At 38.2% G+C, this 21,445-nt stretch overlaps 1 protein-coding gene and 1 long non-coding RNA gene across 3 annotated transcripts in view; one reads left to right on the forward strand and one right to left on the reverse strand.

The window, feature by feature from the left end:
* Positions 1 to 4,300: 4,300 nt before the first annotated feature.
* The window catches only part of Tmem45a (transmembrane protein 45A), an 87,590-nt gene continuing 70,445 nt past the window's right edge, over positions 4,301 to 21,445 (forward strand). The window contains exon 1 of one of the 2 annotated variants that reach the window (XM_063224836.1): positions 4,301 to 4,916. The gene's annotated coding sequence lies outside the window, so the exon portion shown is untranslated. The remainder of the gene's footprint in view (positions 4,917 to 21,445) is intronic. The other variant, XM_003469251.4, reaches the window with a different exon arrangement.
* LOC134470480 (uncharacterized) lies at positions 7,770 to 11,929 on the reverse strand. Its single transcript, XR_010039405.1, has 3 exons — positions 11,863 to 11,929; positions 11,546 to 11,730; positions 7,770 to 9,205 (listed from the first exon to the last, which is right to left on the reverse strand). It is a non-coding gene; the product is annotated as an uncharacterized LOC134470480 (long non-coding RNA).

A 21,445-nucleotide genomic window follows, 5' to 3' on the forward strand; every position in this document is an offset into this window, starting at 1 on the left:
TGAGGTATACAGAACTCCAGCCAGCTATAACCAAAATAGATCTATACCCAAACATATAATAATCATGATCCCAGAAATTCATCACAAGGACGGAATATTAAAAGCTATCAGAGAAAAGAAATAGATCATAAAGGAAAACCCATCAAAATCATGATAGACTTCTTTTTTTTTTTTTTGGTCTTTTTCATTTTTATCGGTACCAGGGATCAAACTCACGACTGCCTGCTTGCAAGGCAGGTGCTTATGCCGCTTAGCTAAATCCCCAGCCCCCATGATAGACTTCTTGATACAAACTATCAAATCAAAAAGAGCTTGGAGTGAAGTATTCCAAGTCCTGAAAGAAAATAACCTCCAACCCAGATTGATGTACCCTGAAAAACTATTTCTCAAAATTAATGGAGAAACAAGATGTTTTCATGACAAAAAGAAACTGGGGGAGTTCATGATTCAACCCTACAAAAAATATTGAAGGACATACTAGAGAGAGAGAGAAAAAAAGACCATGGTTTCAGGAAAAGCAGCAGAGGGTGCTCACTGAATGGGGTAGACATTAAAATGAAGGGGAAAAATAGACAAATAATGACAGAAAAATAGCATGGCAGAGATGAGGCAGAGAAGGTTGGCTATAATCATTAACTGGATGGCCTTGATACAGTAATAAAAAGAAATACAGGCAGAGTGGATCAGGAGATAAGGTCCATCAAGATACTCTATACAAGAAATATAATTAAGCTGAAAGAAGGTTTATGGACTGAAAGTCAAAGATAAGAAAATAATGCTTTATGTGATAGGGAACCAGAAAAAAACTGGGGTAGCTCACCCATCAGCTACAGATTGGTTGAAAGACATAGCACTTTTATACATTGGAGAACTACTCAGCTATACGGAAGGAAAACCTTGAGGCTCTTGTAGCTAAATAGATACAACTTGAGACCAACCTCAGGGGTAAAAATGTTCAGAACCACTTAAGTAAATAGCTGGTTGCCTCCCTAATCTAAAAACTAAAGGAGTTAGTGAGATCCAAAATATACAATGCACCCTATGAAAGTGAAAGGGGAGAATTATCTAAAAAAGGAAGGCAGAGGACATTATCTTGTATTGTGATTTGAAACCCATATTGTTTTCATCACTCTAGTTTGCTTATATTCTGCTCCGGTTTGTCTACTTGTACTAGACTTGAGGGCATGGACAGCTATTCCAAAGATAGCAGGATATACTATGGTAACCATTTTTAATTTCTTATTAACTTAATCTGAAGCTCTGTATTGCTTTCACTGTCTTGTTTCAACTGATTTTATTTGCATCTGTTTTGTTTGATCACTGTCTTGTCTTGACTGATTTTATTTGAATCTATTATATTTGATAGTATCAATTCTGAGAGTAAAGGCAACTACTCTGAAGACAATAAGATTCACTCTCATACCCATTCTGGTTTGACTATTACCTTCATTTGAAGTCCTATAGTGTCTCCAGTGTTTTGTTCTTATTGATTTGGTTCTGTACTATTACATTCAGTTTTATTGTGATTGATGTTATGGGCAATTCTATTGAAGATAACAAGAGACATCATTGTAACCATTGTAGATCACCTTGTATTTTGTTTTTGTTTTTGTTTTTGTTTTTTTTTTTTGGTCTTTTTTATTTTTTTATCGGTACCAGGGATTGAATTCATGACTGCCTGCTTGCAAGGCAGGCGCTTATGCTGTTGAGCTAAATTCCCAGCCCCGTATTTTGGTTTTAAGTCATGTACTATGTCCATCTTTTTGTTTTGACTGACACCAGTTGGTTTTTTCCCATTTGGTTTTATTCTCTTTAAAATAAAAATAAAAAATAAAAAAATTTAACAGAATTGCCTCTTCTTGGAGTCTTTTCAAATTAATTTTATTGGTACAGTTTTGATACACAATATTATTACATTCATGATACAAAGTTTGTACTACCATATAATATATCTTGATTCTTCTTCTTTCCTCATTTCCTTTCCCTCCTTTTAACCTTCCCTGTCTTTCTGATTTACAAATGCTTTGTTTGTATTTTATCTCTTCTAAGCTCTTTTGCTTCCTTTTACCTTCCTTCCCTCTCCACTTCTGTTCCTCTTCTCATTTGAACACTTTTTCCCTACTTCTTAGTATCTAGTCCCCATTTTGGTCTTTATTTAGCATTCAGTTTCTCACACAAGAGAAAGCAGTATTTTAACACATGTGTCTGATTTATTTCACTTAAAACTATGTTATAAAGTTACATCCATTTACCAAAAAATGTCTGAAGTTTATCTTTCTTTATGACAGGATAGTAGTTTATAAAAACTGTATTTTCCTTACCCATCCATAGTGTATTGGTAACTGGGGGTCAACTTAAACACCAGCTAAACTGAATCAGCGTGGTGCTGAGTGTGGATGGCCCTCCTGAGGACTGTTGCCAGCATAAAAAGGAGGCCTGGAGAGGAAGACAAGCATTGTGGGTTCTCCTCAGTGTTGCTGTTGACTAGAGAGGAAGAGCAATATTGTTGACTTTATTGGAGGAGCTTGTCTTGCTGGCTCCCCTGAAATGCACTCAGGTGTTATCATCGGAGGAGCTTAGGACCTTGTTGTTGAGAATGGCTGCGGTTCACTTTGGGGGAGCTTTGGTCCTTACTTTGAGTATTGTTTCCTGGCTCCAGAGGGGAAGACGTGTGCTCTTTAATCTCCAGAAGTTTGTCACATTGGCTTCCACGGAGCCACGGAGTAGACTTGCACGAGTCATTGTCATGGGCTCTAGGTTTTCAGCTGAACTCATGCAGGTTATTGCCATGGAATCTAGGTTCTCAGCTGGATTTTCTAGGTCTTTAGTGTTGTGGACAGATTTCCTGACTTTCTTTGTATTTGATTCCTTGGGTGACCATTATAAATAATACTATAAGTTATATGTCATGTATATAATTGTTATTCTTGCAATTACCTAGTGATGGTTATCTGTACTGGTTCCAGATTTAGATATTACAAATTTTGCTGTTAGCAACATGGGTGTGCATATATTGCTGTGGTATGAAATTTTTAATTTTCCCAGGAAGATAACAAGAGGGAGAACATTAGGGTCAAATGTAACCTTTAGTTTCAGTTTTTTGAGAAATCTCCAAACTGATTTCCATATTAATTGCACCAACTCACACTCCCATCAACAGTGGAGACGGGTTCATTTTTTTCCCAGCCTTTGTTATCCGCTGATTTCTTGATGCTAGCCAGTCTTTGTGGAATGAGATGGAATCTCAGTGCTTTAATTTGCATCTCTTGAATGACCAGTGATGTTGAACATTTTTTTATTTATTCATTCGCTGTTTGTTCTTCCTTATCTGAGAAGAGTCTAATCACTTTAGATGCCCATTTTTTTAATTGGAGGGAGGGTATGATTTTTTTTTGAGTTTTTAAATATATTCGAGATATTAGTCCTTTGTAGAATAGCTGGTAAAAATTATTATTTCCCATTCTGTGGATTGTCTCTTCACTCTGTTAGTGAAAGCTTTGCACATCAGAAAGGAGAGGGACTTAATAAATTCTGACTCTCACACTGGCGACAGATGAATTTTTGTATCTGTAATGAAACAATGCAAACATTTGTTTGGAGGCATATGTAGCTGTCTGGGATAGGCTCCGAGTCTTGATCTCTTTAGGTGAAAACAGAGGTTATAATACTTACTTCATGGGGTGTACATGAGAATTGAATATGATAATGCAGGTGAAAGCTGTTTAGCACAGGGCCTGGCACTTTCATGGTGTGCAGCCCACTGTGTGGGGGCTCTGAGCTTGCTAATATTACAATGAGGACAGGTTTGTAGTAACAGTTGCACAGAAAAATATCAATTAATTTGCAGATCTCTTTTATCCTGCCCTCAGATTTTTCAGTCACTTCCCCCAATCAAAGCTTCCTTTGCTGCAGTCTTTTCTCAATTCTCACAAAGAAACACTTTTTGTTTTCCTATGACTATCAACTTACAGGTACATACACACCCAAAACAACACAAACCACAACCATGTCCATTGAGTCACTTCAGTACCTAGGCTTGGGCTTCTATGCAGAAGCCATCGTTTTTCTGGTTAATAAACAGTTCAATGATATGTTCATTAACTGTCCAAGAAAAGCCAGCAGAGAGTAGGCTCTTAAACCCTGTTATTTGCTCCCTTAAGAAAGTGGGGAGGGTGAAGCCAGAGGCGTGGCCTGAAAGCCCATTGGAGGCCTGCAAATTCCACAGGGAAGGGCAGGAGGCTTGGCCCATTTCATCACCCAAACGGACAGAAGTCATCCTGTTTAAACTAGTACTTCTAACTACCTGAGGGGATGGGCCTGACAAGACAGCAGCAAGTTCTGGGAGTCCAGCGGCTCTTTCTCGCCTGCTCCTGAGCCTGCAGCCACAGTGCCACATCAGCGACAGCACCGCACTTCCAGGTTCCTTAGGAGGATGCGGCGAGCTGGCCCGGTGGGCGGGGGCGGCCTGAGGCCCGCAGGAGTGTCGGACCGCTCAGCCAATGGGTTGCAAGCGCGGAGCCGAGGCCACCAATGAGCTGGGGCTTCTTCCAGCCCGGGGCGGCTCCCGCCGGTTACCCGCGGTGGGACCAGATGAAGCACATCTGGACAGCTGTGCTAGGAGGCTGTGTAGCCTCTTCGGAGGCAGGACGTCACCTAGGCACGTCCCCCACGTCGTCTCCTGCTAGCTATTTATTATTTATTCAGTTTCGCCAAGAAGCAACCAGGGCACCAAAGTTGAAACTTCCCCCACCCACACCCCCATGAGAAAAGGGCTAGGCCCGTCCAACACATAGTTTAGTTTTCAGAGGGCTCTGGGATCAAAAGAACAGAAACAGCAACAACAAAAGCCCAGCCGCGGCCTGATTTTAAACTGGCAAAGTTAGAAAAATAAAGTTTGGGTAAACAGAGCAAGCTGGGTAAGTTTTGAATACGTGCTGGATATCATATTTCTCCCGCTGTGATCTCTATCCTGTCTTTTTGCTGTTCTCACCATCCTTGTCTCATTAGAAGAGAAAAAATATCTCTTGATGGCACACACGACACGGACATTTTATTTCCTATTCATCTGTTTTGCAAACATTAAATAGTTTGTCTACTTTTTATATTTTGTGGTTTGCTACTGTAAAGTTTGCCGGAAATAAAAGTTTGATTGGTATGTTACTGTAAGCCTCTCATAACTCCAAAATTGAACGATGTTTTTTTTTTTTCTGTTTCTTCCCTGCGAAAACATTGTATACATTTGTAAAGACTGAAATCTTTATTCATCCTCTACTGCCTGCTTCGATGGAAGATTGAGAGAGTTATCTGGCTTATTCAGAATTAATACAACTTTTGCTTCTTTTAATAGGATGTTTGATATTAAAGTATTTAAAATTTGGCTTATATAGGGAATTGTCATCTTTCATTTAAAGTTAGTCTAATTGTAATCCAAATATGTGTGTTTTCTGTTTGCCCCTGTCTCCGGTGCAGGATCCAAACACTTTTATGATTGTTAAAAAAATAAGTAAATACATGGCAGTGTATCCATAAACTTATAATTGTATGTTCAACTTGTAATTCTATCAAGGTAATAATCACAGTGATTGCTACATTTCAATGTTTGAAATGTATGAAATTTTTGAAATGTTTGAAATTTATGGTTTATATTTCAGTATTTAGAAATGGAATGAAGGAAAATGTTGAGCTAGATATATTGCTGAGGTATAGATGTATCTGCAACATCTATAATTTTCTTCGTATGAAAGAAAGAAGGTTTTAAATTTGACATTTTGTTACATGTTATTTACTTCCATGGGAGATCTAACCAGAACTGAATTTTAATTTCTGGCTCACGAAGCACTAGGTTGGAATTTGGCACTGAAATTATATGTGGTGGAGAGTGTGTTTTGATTCAGAAAGGTAGTGTACATAAAAAGGTGGAACAACTGACATGGGTTTGGAGATGTGGCTGAGAAGGAATATCGGTGCAGAGAAATAATATTTAGAGCTAGCTGTTCAGTTTCAATTGAAACCTCATAGTGTGACCTGGCGCAAATTATTTGGCAAATCTGTGCTTCAGTTTCTTGCTCCATTATGTGCTAAGAATCATAGCATCTACTCCAGGAGGTTGTGGACAGGACTGAGTTCACATATGCACACTTAGGAACATCTAGTACTTGGTAGGTCTTTGCCGTTGTGCTCATTATTCATGACTTTCCTCCCAGCCTTCCCTGGTGTACATCAGTTTGCCCTGTTGTCATTTTGACTACTGTGCTAGAAACTAGCATTTAATCTGAGTACTTGATAGCAGGACTGTGAGAGCCCGTAGAGAGGAGTGAGTCTTTCATGGGAAGTGAGGTGGAATTGATCAAGGGCCTTACATCTAGAAGATTCTAGGTATACAGGGAATATTTTAAAAGGCTATTGTTTGATGGCATTTCTGGAAAGAAGTTTCTCAATCAGTTTCAGTTGGAGTGGGATCAAAGAGCAGTAGTAGTATTCCAGGAGTAAGGGGAAACCGGGACAAAGACAGTGTGGAGCTGTCCTGGAGGCTTCAGGGTCATCTGTGGGAGGGGAGTGGAAATAAAGCTTGGCAGGTGGAAGAAGAGTAGGGAATGACACAGCTTTCCAGATGGAGGAGAGGTTTGCGAGTTTGACTGGTAGAGGTGGGTGAACTGAGCTGGCAGAAGTGACGTAGTAGAGATGTTTCTGGAATAATTCATGTTGTGGGTTCATTCTCTACTCCCTACCCAACATGCTTTCCTCAGCCGATGCACTGCTTCAGTGTCTTCAATTTGGGGCTTCCTGTTTGGGCCAAGCAGGGCCACGTAGTAAATCCAGGCCACATGTTTTGAATTCATTCTATGACAGTTGTCTTGGCACTCGATTTAAATGATCTAAAGCACTGAACCATTAACCAGGCCACTTCATGTCAAGAGATCATACTCCAAAGTGTTTCGCATGGGCATGATTGCTATAACTATCCGATGTCCCCAGATAAACAGTGTGCAGAAACACTTTGTCATCCTGCTAATGGAGTCATCATAAGTAGTCACATGTTAATACTTACAATCTTAAAGTTTACTTATAATTTTATAATTTAGTATTAAACTTTAATTTGCTATTCTAGATAGTATTTATAATATGTACCTAATTTTGACATTCTCTTGGCTTCTCTTTCTTAAGGACATTGTGCTATGATAGAGATCGATGCCCTTATGCTGCTTTTGACCACCTGGCTAACCTCAGGCAAGACACTGAGCCACTATAGTTCTCTGTGCCATCATCTGTGAAATGTTCTCTAAGGTCTTTTTCTCTTAGATGATTATTTTCTTCTTTTCATTTCGTCCCTGGAACAGCCTGTTGCTCACAGTCTGTTTCTCACAGTCTGTCGCTCACATATTTTCGGACCATTTAATAGCAGATGTTGTGAGGGTTTTACATGTCTTAGCCCTTGGTATTGAGGGTTGGTACCTACTTATGTCCTTTTTTTTATGACTGAGGGGACAGAGTCAAAGACAACTTGAGAAACTTGCTCACAATTAGTGAGTAATGGCAGGTACAGTAAGGGGCAGTCTAGTTCCAGAAACCTAGCCTTAGTCATTAGACTGCCTCAGGTGTGGGAGTAACGATGACTGCTCTTGTATGTGGTCATGATATTGAAGAAGTCCAAGGAATAAGCATTACTGAAGGCACAGACACATTTAAACAGACAGAATTGATAACATTTGACTATCTATGACTCCAGAATACCAACCAGACTTTTGTGTATGAAATGTGGTCCACCCAGAGACAGGAAACATGTCACTTGATTATTAGATGGATCTCATTGCAAGGAAACACTCTATCTTTTATCTTGGATGGAATCCACCCTAATACTTGAACTTATGGTAAACTAATCCGTCCTGCAGATCAGTCCGTGGGCCTTCACCTGGAGAGAGGACGGCAATAAAGGGCAGGGCAAGAGAAAAGAGAGATGGAGACAGGATGAGACTCCAATCGAGTCTCATTTATTCAGGAAGTGTACATGGCTTATATAGAGTCAAAGGGGACGTAGCCTTACAGGGTAGGCCGGCTTGGATTTTCTCATTTGTCGTGGGCCTATCAGACCAGCAGGAAGTCATACGTGGGTAAGTGGAAGTGATGTCAACAGCAGGGGATTGTGGGAGATGTAGGCTGAAGCAGGAAGTTGCTTTCGTCATGCGCACTGTAGGTGAGGGGAGGATCATGGGAAATGTAGGCTGACACACAAAATGCCCTCAGGTGGGAGGGGTAGGGCAGCAGCTGCCATTCTGAGCTGCTCCCTACATCTCCTCCCTTATTATTTTATATATTTTTTAGGAACATGGCAGGCCCTGGGAGGACAGTGCCTGTCTTGGGTCAAAGACTCCTCATATGAACCCAATTGAGCCTTACCCATCATGAGCCTGCAGACAGCTGTTGGTCCTGGACCTGTCTTAGGTGGCCGATTGGCACTACATATGTGTCCTAGTTGCCCGTCTCTTGCTGCCTGTCCAGTGCCTCAGGGCATTTGGGCCACAGTATCATGTGGGTTGTCAGTGGGGGTTCTTTCCCGATAAGTTTGTTGTTCTGCCATTTCCAACCGGTGGTAATGTACCTGAAGGGGCTTTGCCATAAATGTGTCAATCCTGTTATTAACGTTATTAATGAGCAACGTGATCCTCTGAAAAATACAAGGTCCTACAGTAAGCAGTAACAGCAAGGCAGCTAGGGGTCCTAAGAGGGGGGCAATGTAAGGGAAGAGACCCCCCCACATGGAGGAGAAGGTGGTTTCTCCGAGGCGCTCTTTTTTTCTCTTTGAGGTGCTCTCTTAGTTTACTCATGGACTCTTTGATGACTCCCAAGTGGTCAGCATAAAAACAACACTCTTCCTTGAGGGCAGCACATAAGCCACCCTCCTTCATAAATAGGAGGTCTAGCCCTCTTCTGTTCTGTAGGACTACCTCAGATAGAGACGTCAGGGACGCCTGTAGAGCCGTCACAGATGTTTCTATTTCTTTTAAATTCTGATCTACTGCTGCCTGTAATTGAGCTACATGCTGATTTCCCAACACTAGAGCCGTAGTCCCTGTTCCTATTCCGTTGTGACTCCTAATCCCAGTAATACAGCTAAGGTGAGTGTCGCGGGTTCTCTCTTAAATATATAGCCGGTCTGCGATGCCTGGAGGTAGTAGTCTCCTGGGTGGAAGGTTATGCGAGGAAGAACCTGTACAAGAACACAAAAATCTGTAGACTTGTTAAAAACAGTAGTTGCTATACAGGGTGAGAGGCCAAAATTGCAGGCCCAAGACATTCCTGGGGGTGGAATGAGGTAATTATTTGGCTTGAACTCTGAATAAAGCTGGGTACAGAGTTGTGCTGCCAGTGCTGGTGGACGGCTGGAGTCCCCAAGACAAGTCCCTCTACCTGAGATGTCAAGGAGAGTCAGCTTGTGGTGACATCTTGTGGTGTCACAGGCAGATGAGCTAGAACAACTGTTAAAGGTTAAATTGAGGGCCTTTCCTTCATAATATGGGGGAGGAGCAGCCAAGCATAACCAACAGGATTGGGTGAGATCAGGTTGGGTATGATTTAAAGCCATGTATGCCCCTTTAATCAAACTGAATAGGTTAGAATGTGAATATTGAGGGGCAGGTATATGATCTGCCTGGTGTGGGGGGGCTTGAGAAACCCTTATGGTTGGGTGACTTACTGTGGTTGTTTGAACAGCAGTAATAGGATCTGTATTGGACTGATGGTATTTTGGATTTGGATTATGTTTTGGCTTTAGAGCAGGATTTGGGCCTATGGGCACGGATGAAATCTGGAGGGGAACCTTTTTATGAGAATAAGATTTCCTCTGTCTTTGTCTGACTCAGGTGTGTCCTGTCAGCCAGCCAGGGTCTTCAGGAGTGGTGACAGTGACATTTAGAACCTGACAGGGTCTTTGATTGGCTGGTGGGTAGTCATCTAGGCTGCACTCCAATGGCCCCCATGTCAGTTTAAGGTGTTTATCGGGGAAGGCGGGCGGGTTGCCACCCTGTTGCAACTGTTTCGCAGCCCCAACGAACACAAAAATATTCTCCCAGGGAATTACAATATGATCTGCCCCTGTTGCTGTAGGACAAAGGTAGAATTGACTTTGTCTGGGACACTGCAGCCCCAGAAAGAACCAACAGGGTGTGGGCGCAAACCATGGGCTTTGTGATTCTACCCAAGTGTCTTGGTCATTCTACCGGCTAAGCTCCCATTTCTTTCTTTCTTTCTTTCTTTTTTTTTTTTTTAACCTCGACTTGTAATGGATAAGCTCCCATTTCCGGGGTAGACAGGGCGGTATGGAGAAGGGAGCATGGCAGTGCCATTTTTTTTTGTCTTTTTAAATAAAAACAACCCTACATTTATTGCCCCCAGTAAAAACATAAGGGTAGACAAAACAATATGAACAAACATTTTACAAATACTCCCAAGGCAAACCACTTAATCAGCTGCCTTTTTTATATGGGTACACACTGTAATTGACATTTATCTTAATTGCCTGCCATTGCTTCTCACTGCTTTCTTAATTCACTGATCATTTCTAGTTGGAGACACTTTGCAGCAGAGTAATATTATCTCCTTTCAGCATGATCCAACCCAGTTGTTTTCTTGACTTGGTTTTAGAATGAATTTCTTCTGCATCATCTGATCACCGTTTTTTTTTTTTTTTTTTTTTTTTTTTTGTCTTTTCCTTTTTATCGGTACCGGGGATCGAACTTATGACTGCCTGCTTGCAAGGCAGGCGCTTATGCCGCTGAGCTAAACCTCCAGCCCCTATTTTTTTTTTTTTAACAGTACCAGGGATTGAACTCATGACCGCCTATTTGCAAGGCAGGCGCTTATGCTGCTGAGCTAAACCTCCAGCCCCTATTTTTTTTTTTAACAGTACCAGGGATTGAACTCATGACCACCTGTTTGCAAGGCAGGCGCTTATGCCACTGAGCTAAATCCCCAGCCCCTGTTTTTTTTTTTTTTTTACCACCAGAGTCAGTATGGAGGCAGCGCCATTTTGAGTATCAGGGCGGTGCACGCCATTTTGAGTACCCTCATGGCCTCCAGACAAAGAGAGTGGCGGCACATCGCCATCATGAAAAGGCTCCAGGATATCAAGGACCACAGAGCTGGGAGGGCTGGGCACCTTAGATAAGTCCAGTGGTGGTGGAGTACAATTGCAGGAGGCAGGTAATGCAGCCTCACCCTGGGCGAGCGTCTCCGCGACCTGGGGATCTGCATGACATTGTGCCAGCAGCTCAGAGATTAAAATCCAATATGAAAAAGCGGTTACTGGAATCTTTTTTGGGCCCAAAACTCCATAATAATCTTTAAGAGCATCCCCTACTCTTTTCCACCTGTTTAAATTAATGGTACCCTCTAGGGGGAACCATGGACACACTGAATGTATAAACTGAAACTACTGTATCAAATCTTTTGTCTTAACCTTAATCCCTCTAATTTTGATTGCCTCCCTGAGGCCATTCATGAACAATTTGTGCTCACTGAGTGCTTGCCCATGCTAATTCCGTTCACTTACCGTGATTCAGGCGAGACGTAAGGTGGCGGTGGCCGTCTGCACAGATCACAGGAATGAAGTCCCGAAACAGTCACGCCGGCGCTTTACCCCCGTGAACGGTCCTGTGTCATTATCCCTCGTGCCAGGTCTGCCCCATGGTTGGACGCCACTTGATCCGTCCCGCGGATCAGTCCATGGGCCTTTGCCTGGAGAGGGGACGGGGATGAAGGGCAGGGCAAGAGAAAAGAGAGATGGAGACAGGATGAGATTCCAATCGAGTTTCGTTTATTCAGGAGGTGTACATGGCTTATATAGAGTCAAAGGGGACGTGACCTTACAGGATAGGCCGGCTTGGATCTTCTCATTTGTCGTGGGCCTATCAGACCAGCAGGAAGTCATACATGGGTAAGTGGAAGTGATGTCAACAGCAGGGGATTGTGGGAGATGTAGGCTGAAGCAGGAAGTTGCTTTCGTCATGTGCACTGTAGGTGAGGGGAGGATCATGGGAAATGTAGGCTGACACACAAAATGCCCTCAGGTGGGAGGGGCAGGGCAGCAGCTGCCATTCTGAGCCGCTCCCTACAGTAAACATTCAATAAATGTCAGTTAAATGATTGTTCCCCCATCTAAGAAAGGAAAGTATAACCACAATATTTTTTATTAAAAATATAGAAACTATGAAGTATTGCAAAGCCTGTTAAAAAAATGGGACCGATGTGATGTAAACACTGCATTTCTACTTCTTGAACTTTTTTTCCTCATCCTTTTTTGTGGACAAATAGTGGATTAGGGGCAGAAAATTTTATGATAAAGATCAAAGAAGGGTTATTTTAGGAATAAAGTTATTACTCATACTCAGTCTCGATTTGAAATCTTTTAAAAAATTCACTCCTTAAATTTTTTAGATATTGAAGCAACTTTAAAATACTACTTGGAAAAAATTATAACTTGTTCTTTGTTTCATTACTTTTATGTATTCACCCCTTTCACTGTATCATATGAAATAATCAAGTACAGAGCTTTCTGGTCAGAGTAGCAAGGTTTGAATCTGAGATCTGCTGCTTGTTAGTGTGATTCTTGAGCAAGTCACTTTCTCTAGGATGCTTTAGCATACATAAAATAGGGCTATCAAAAGACATTACCAGACAGAAGCCATGTGAAGCATTTTAATATAGTGTTGTCTTACAGTAAAGCCTAATTATAAATAATCAATCTTTTACTGTGGTGTTTTATATGTTTATCATAAATATATTTCATATATGATACAAACACATTTATTTATATTATCTATGTATTCATATTTATGTACATTTTTATACATTTTTAAGAGGACAATTGAATGGCATTAAACTCATTGAAAACTTTGTTTTGCAGTCATTATAGTCATCTATGCCCTGAGCTTTTCATCTTTTCAAACTGAAGAGGCTATACTCATTAGCTGAACAAAATTCATTTGTATGTGGATAGCAGCTTTTGTTAATCCATGAATCCATTGGTGGATGAATTTGGTAGTTAAATTTATGTGTTAATCTGATGTGGGCACAGTACTCAGATATTTAGCAAAACATTATTCTACATGGTTCTATGAAGATATTTATTAGATAAGATTTACATTTAAATCAGTAGGTTGAATATGCTTTTATAATGTGAATGGGTCTCAGTCAAACATTTGAAGGTCTCTACAAAAAATGATGTTAAAGACGATAATTCTGTCTCAAAGTTGCCTTTGTTAAGACTCATGTATCTGTCTTTCCTAGGCTTCCAACCTTCTGGTCTACTCTGCACATTTTGGATTTGTTAATCTGCAAATTTGTGAATCTGTTACTAAAGTCAATAATGTGCTCCTCACCCTCTCTTTTATTTTAAATAAGCTCTGTAAGATTCTTTGGCTATTATGGATCATGAAATTATGACCATTAATGTACATATATCTAATGTACAGATATCTATTCAAGTCTTGGTTTTTAGTTTTCAGGTGTATAGTCAAAGTGGAATTGCTGAATCATACACTAATTCTATTTTTAGCTTTTTGATGAACTTCCCTACTGTTTTTCACAGTGACTGCACTGTTTATTTTCCCAGCTATACACAGAAACACTTTGTCTACTTCTTCATCAATATTTGTTATTTTCTGACTATCTTTGGTGTTATACATTTTTAAAATTAATTTTATTGGCACACATTTGATATGCATAATGACCACATTCATTGTAGGGAATTTGTACGTTTAAATGATATAGGTTGATTCTTCTCATTTTTCCCATTCTCTTCCTCTGCCTTCAATCCTTCTTCCCTCCCTTATTTACAAAAGCTTTGTTTCCATTTTTCACCTTTTTTTCTCTTTTATTTCCCTTGTCTTCCTTTTTGTCTCCCTCCTCCTCCCTTTGTTCCTCTTTCCATTTGAACATTGTCTTTCTACTTCCCAGTATCTAGTGTCCATTTTGGGCCTTATTTGTGCATTAAGTTCCTCACACAAAAGAAACAATGTGATATTTAAACGTGTGTGTCCAATTTATTTCACTAAAAATTGTGGTCTAAAGGTGCATCCATTTACCCAAAAATGTCTCAAGTTTATTCTACTTTATGGCAGGGTATTACTGTATTGTATATAAAGTCACATTTTCTTTATCCATTTATCTGATGATGGGCATCTGGGCTGTTTTCAAGATTTGGAAGCATGGGTGTGGATATATTGCTGTGGTATGATGCTTTCAATTCTTTTAGGAAAATACCAAGAATAGGAATAGTGGGATTGAATGTAATTTCTAGTTTCAGTGTTTTGGGAATCTCCATACTGATTTCCATATTAGTTGTACCAATTTACATTACCAGCAACAGTAAAGAATTTTTTTCCCTAACCCCTCACCAGACTTTGTTATTGTTTGATTTCTTGGTAATAGCCATTCATGCTAGAATGAGATGGAATCTCAAATCACCAGTGATGTTAAAATTTTTTTTTCTGTTTGTACTTTGTACAAATTTATTTGCTGTTTGTACTTTTCTGTCTGAGAAGTGTCTGATCATTTCAAACATCTATTTTTGGATAGAGTCTTTAAATTTGGGGGGAAGGCATCTAATATTTTCCAGATGATATCTCAATATTTTTTAAATTTGTATCTCTCAAATAACTAAATGACAAACATTTTTTCATATATTTGGTTTTTTTTTTGATATTTCTTCATCTGAGAAGTACATATTCATCTCAGATGCCCATTTTTGGATTGGGTTTTTGAATTTGGGAGGACTGATATTTTCAATTCTTTATATATTTTAGTTATAAGTCCTTTGTATGAGGGACAATTGGCTAAAATTTTTTTCCCACACTGTGGGTTATCTTTTCACTCTGTTCATGATTTTTTGATGTGAAAAAGCTTTTTAGTAAGGTAAGATCCCAGTTGCTGATTCTTTGAAGTATTTCCTGTGCAATTTGGGTTTTGTTCATGAACTCATTGCTTACCCCTATGTCTTTAAGATTTTTATCTACTCTCTCTCTCCCATTAGATTGAGTTTTTCTGTTTTAATATTTGGATCTTTGATCCATTTTGACTTTAGTGCATAATGGTAGACATGGGTTTAGTTTTAGTCTTCACCAGGGAGAAAGCCAGTTTTTCCAGTACCATTTATTAAAGAAGGTATCTTTCTTTTAGCTTGGCCCCTTCATCAAACATAAGGTGACTGAGTGTGTTTGTAGTTGTGTCTGTATCTTTTAATCTGTTCCACCTATCCTCAAATCTGTTTTTCAACAGTACCATCCTGACTTTATCACAGTAGCTTTGTAGTATAATTTCAAGTCAGGGATTTTATGTGATACCTCCTTTTTTGCCTTTGTTGCCCAGAATTGATTTTGCTATTGTGGTCTCTTTTGGCTCTAAATGAATTTTAGGAATGTTTTCCCTAGTTCTGTGAGGTATGCTAATGATATTTTGATTTGGATTGCATTAAATCTGTGTAACAGTTTTAAGAGTCATACAGAGTTAACAGTGTTAATTCTTTCTATACATGAACACAGAATATCACTCCATTTTTTTTGTTATTTATTTGTTTTTTGGTACCAGAGATTGAACTCATGATCTTGCACTTGCCAGGCAGGTGCTTGTGCCACTGAGCTAAATCCTCTACCCCTGAATCACCAATATTCATTTTTTGGTACCGAGGTCAAACTTACAACCTCATGCTTGCCAGGCAAGTGCTTATGCCACTGAGCTAAATTCCCAGCCCCTCCCATTTTCTGATATTCTGTTCAATCTTCTTTTTTCAGAGTACTGTAATTTTCAATGCATAGATTTTCACTTTTGTTAGGCTGACTCCTAAGTATTTCAATTTTTTTGGATGCTGTTATGAAGGATGGGGGTTTGCTAATTTCTCATTTGGTTTGTTGTTTTGTTTTTCTTGATGGTATTGTGAAAGGTGTTGCATTATTCCTTTCTCTTTCAGTGATCTTATTATTTATGTATAGGAATCCATTTGATTTTTGTGTGTTGACTTTATATTCAGCTACATTGTTGAACTTGGTTATTAAATCTAGAAGTCTTTTGGAATCTTCTGTGTAGAGCATCATGTCATCAACAAATAATGATCATTTAACTTATTTTTTTCTCTTTGTTCCTATTCTTTCTCTTGTCTTATTGTGCTGGTTAATGTTTCCAGGACTATATTGAATATGAGAGGTGATACTGGGCATCTTTGTTGTGTTCCTGATTTTAGAGTGAAACGCATTTTTTTCCCATCACCATTTAGTGTGATGTTGTCTATTGTTTTGTCTTGGATGGTTTTTATTTGACTGATTAAAAACTTTGTTATCGTTATACATTGCATCAACCTGAAATATTTAGAAGTTTAACTAAGTAACTCATCAGTTCTACATCATAGGATGTAAAGGACATGCTTTTGCCACTCTAGCATGTTTCTCATCATGTCAGCTTGAGAAATTTAGAAATTTAACTAGGTGGCTCAGTAGGGGACCAGGGGTCATCACTTTGTAAATATCTAGAACTTGTGCATAGGAGGGCAGGGAAATGTGAGTGCAGACAGGTAGGCTGCATAAAGTATAAAGAGGAAACGAGATTCGGTAACTTCCCTTTTGGCTCTTGTTGCTTTTGTTGTCTTTTATCACCATGAGCTGCTGCCTCTCTGCCATGCCACCTGCCTTGTAACCAGCTGGTTATGGACTGAAACTCTGTGAACTGTGAGCTAAGTAAACCTTTTTTCCTTAACTTTGGGTGCCAGGTATTTTGTCACAGCAATGAGAGAAAATTAATCAAGATACTTTCTATTCCAATCTTCTCTAGGTTGTTTTTTTTTTTTTTTAAACCATGAGTGGATGCTGGAGTTTGTCAGATGCTTTTTATGCATCTATTAAGATGATCATGTGGTTTTTGTCCTTGATTGTGTTAATGTGGTATATTACATTTATTGATTTGCATATGTTGAACTTCCATGTATCCCTGGGATGAATCCTCCTTGATCATAGTGATAATCTTGTCCATGATTTGCTGCATTCTGTTTGCCAGTGTCTTATGAAGGATTTTTGTGTCTGTGTTCATTAAGGAGATTGGCCTGTAATTCTCTTTTTTGGTTAGCTTCTTAGGTTTTTGATACCATGATAATTCTCGCTTCTAGGAATGAGTTTGAAGTATTACTTACCTTTCAGTTTCTTTAAAGAGTTTTAGGAGTACTGGCATTTAATATTTTCTAAGTTTTTGGAGAACTCAGCAATGAATCTGTGAGCACCTGGGCTTTTCTCTGTATCTAAATTTTTAGATACTTCTTGAACTTTGTGGGCTGATATTGGATTACTTAGAATATTTATCTTCTTGATTTAGCTTTAATAATTCATATGTATCAAGGAATATGTCCATTTCTTCTGCATTTTCTATTTTCTTAGGGTACAGGTAATCAGAGTAGGTATTGATGATCTGGATTTCTGCAGGATCTTTTTTGATTTCTCTCTCTCATTTCTATTTGCATGGGCTTTAAAAGTTTTTCTTTCCTTTTTTTTGATAAGGTTGGCTCAGTGTTTGTATATTTTATTTAAGATTTAAAAAAAACCTACAATTTTCTCCCTCATATGTACTTTGAGTTTAATTTGTTCTTCTTGTTTTAGAAGCTTGAGGTTTAACATTAGGTTTTTAGACCTTGCTCTGTTTTTCTGATGTGGGAACTCACTGCTACAAATTTCCCTCATAGAACTTTCACTGTGTCCCCTAAGTTCCATTATGTTATACTGACATTATTATTTAATTGTAGAAACTAATTTCTTCTTTAATTTCATGTGTGAGTCATTGGTTCTTCAGAGGGTGTTATTTAATTTTATGTTTTAATGCAGTTTTTGTGGTTTCCTTTGCCATTTACTTCCAACTTCATTGCACTATGGTGTGATAACATGCATGGGATAATTTTAATAGTTTTGCATTTACGTAAGCATGTTGTATGAACCAATATGTGGTCTCTTTTGGAGAAAGATCCATGTGTAACTGAGAAGAATGTGTAGTCTATTCTGTGGTGTGGAATACTCTGAAGGTACGTACTATTTGTTCAAAGGTTTGGTTTATTGCTGATATTTCTTTGTTTATGTTTTGTGTAATTGATATGTTTATTTGTGACCATTGGGTATCAGTACTTATTTGATTTTTCATGTCCATTAATGTCTTTTATATAATTAGGTGCACTAGTATTTGGTGCATATACATTATGAATGTTATTTCTTCCTCTTGAATTGTTCTCTTAACAAGTATGTTATGATCTCTTTGTCTCTTCTGATTACTCTTAGATTGAAATTCACTTATCTGCAGATAGAATAGCTACTCTTGATTTTTTTTCCGGGCTCTTTTTTTTAAACTTTTGCCATCAACTTTATTTTTTATTTATACATATTTTAATTAATTATTATTTTAAAAGGCAAAACAGAAAAAAAAAGATAGAAATGACAGAATTTCAAAAAAGAAAAAATAAGGAATTAACACCAGTTAATATATTACATATTGTTATCTTAGAACTAGTTGTTCAGGTTACAAAATCTATCTGGGTTCCTCTTGCATGGCGTATTGTTTTTTATACTGCCTATTTCTTATTGAATTTAATGTGTTTCTTGTATGCACCATATTTTTGCGTCTTGTTTCTTGATATCATGTTTTTTTAATAGTGAATTAAGACCTTTTACATTGATGATTATAACTGGTATGTATTGAGTTATCTTCATCTCCCTTAAGATCCTTCCAGGGTCCCAAGGATGCACCTCCCTCCTTCTTTTCTTGCCAAAGGTGTTATACTTCAATGTTTGGATTAGAAAGGCACATTTTCAGCTGGTTATTGCTCCACCATCTTTTCAGAAGTTTTGTTATTTAGTTATAGAATAATAGCCATTCTAATTGGTATGAAGGGATGGCATATTTTTTATTGTTTTGTTGTTGATTGTTTTAATTTGCATTTCCCTAATGATTAGTGGCACTGAGCATCTTTTCACGTGCTTGTTGGGCATTTGTATATGTTTAGTGGAGAAACATTTTTGTGTTTCACTTTAAAATCAGTTTTCTTCCTGTTATTTCATTATGAGTTCAGTATATTATGGGTATTAACTCTTTATCAAGTATGTGATAGCATGTCTTTTATTCATTCTTTGAATTATATTTTCTGTTATAATATATTTTGGATCATAAAAGTTTTAAATTTTGATGTTGTTTAGTTTATCCATTTTCACTTGTTATTTATGTTTACAGTGGTGATGGTTACTTGAGTGCTCATGGGTCTCTAGAGTCCAGATTCTTATGTGACATGAACAAAGAATTGGTTGAGTTACACAGATACAAAAGAGCAAATGAGAAAAATTTATTGAGGTGATAGTATGCTCAAAGAGGAGCAGGGTTTCATTGGAAAGGGAATTGTCATGAGCACTACTTGTACAGTTCGAGATGTTTTTCATTTCTGATCAGCAGTCCAGTTCCCTCCTAGAGTGCTGTTGTGGTCATGCTTGACAGCACAGACTGAGTTTTGTCCTGAGAGTTAACTGTGCATGTGCTTAACCACAATTCATTATATTATGTGTATCCATGATATTCAATGCATATGGATGAGTAAATGAGTTTGTTCATGGTTAAAGTTTATTTTCAGACACTTTGAGGTGTTTCTGCACCTGTGCCTGAGTTGGGAATTTCCTCAACAACCAATTTATGGGCTAGTATTTTGGCTGTGGCTTTTATATGGGAGTTAGAGAAGGAGCTTCCAGGTAAGAACCAGGACCCTTAAGGATTGATTGATGGGGAGGTTGTTTTTGGCCCATAACTGACAGGAAGGCAAACTCTGACCTGTACTAACTGCTATTCTACTTTGGTGCTATATACAGTGTAACACTGCCAAACTCAAAAGTCATGAAGTCTTTTACATATGTTTTCTTTTAAGGATTTTGTGTTTTTTGCATATATGTTAAAGTTTTTGGCCCATTTGGAGTTAGTTTTTGTAGGTGATATACATTGAGTGCAACTTTTTAATGTGCATATTTGATTGATTTATTAATAATTTTATCAACCATTAAAATGCTTATTTCCATATAGATACGAAGAGTAATATAGCCACGGTATTAAAAGCCATGATTCTTTCTTGTTTAACTATTCTAATTATGCCTAGAGTATTCAGTTTTTCTCATAGACTAATTCACCATTTCTACACTTCATAGCATTAAATGTTTGTGTGTAAGAGATATTTGGGATTATTATTGTGAAAGGTCACTGGTTCCTGATAGTTACCTTTTCTTTTTTAAAAATATTTCCCTTTTTGTGGCACTTAGAATTTCAGCAGTAATAGATGTATAACTTTGAAACAGTCTACAGAGTTAAAATCAGTAGCTATCCCCTGTGTTTATCAGTTTTATTCCCATTCCTCTGCTTTGGAGTCTATTGTTTGGACATGTTCTTCAAAGATGTATATATTAAAAGCTTTGTCTCCAATTTGGCACTGTTGGGAGGTGGTAGAAACTTTAAAAGTTGGATTTAATAGGAGGTCATAGGTAATTAAGGAGCGTGATCTTGAAGTAGATATGAGAAGTCTGTCTTCCTGTCTTCCTCTCTTTTTTATACCTAGTCATGAGGTGAATGAATCTCCTCCATATCTCCTTTTCATGATATATTGTGCCCCTGCAGGTCTAAAGCACAAGGGTTAAGCAATAAATCATGGACTAAAACTTCCAAAATTGTGAGCCAAGATAAACTTTTCCTCTCTTTAAGTTAATTTATCTTAGGTATTTGTTATAATAACAAAAATCTCACTAATATATAACCTTTCTTAGTTTGATCTACATTCTTGCCGAATTTCTCTAAGAGTCATTTTCAGGTCTAGAAATAAAACATTAATATAGTTTAAAATTATAAAATTATACCTCATCATATATTGATCTGCATTTACTTTTTAAATTTTTGTTTTATTTGTGGTTCTGGGAATCAAACTCAAGTCTCATGAATACTAGGCAACATCTATAATCAATGCCTTTATTTCTTTAAAATCTCAATATATATAATATCTACATCTTGACCTGTCCATGGAAACATATTTTTTGAGCATATTTTGTCATGGAGACTGGCCAATAGTGCTTAAGTGAAATAATTTTCTATTTCTTTACAAGTCTCAGTCTCTTAAAGTTTAACGGTGGAATTGGGATAAACTTGTTAGTACAGGCTTGTTTGCACTGTTCTCTCTCTCAGACTGTTGGTTTCTGTTTGTGAGCCACAATACTATTTTCACTCTGGACTTCCATGCTGCTGCCAATTTTTCTGAACTAGGCTGTCTCAGTGAAATCTTGGAAAATAATAAACCCTTTCTCTGCCTCACCTACCATGATATCTGACCAGATTGTGTCCTTCTGATGCCATCAATAATTCTGAAGTGCAAGAAGTCTGAAAGGCAAGTGTTGCCTTTATTTTTTCCTGTCCCGAA

The sequence above is a fragment of the Cavia porcellus genome, unplaced genomic scaffold, assembly GCF_034190915.1.
Source record: "Cavia porcellus strain 051 isolate PalLab524CR breed Dunkin Hartley unplaced genomic scaffold, mCavPor4.1 scaffold_15, whole genome shotgun sequence".
Classification (NCBI taxonomy): domain Eukaryota; kingdom Metazoa; phylum Chordata; class Mammalia; order Rodentia; family Caviidae; genus Cavia; species Cavia porcellus.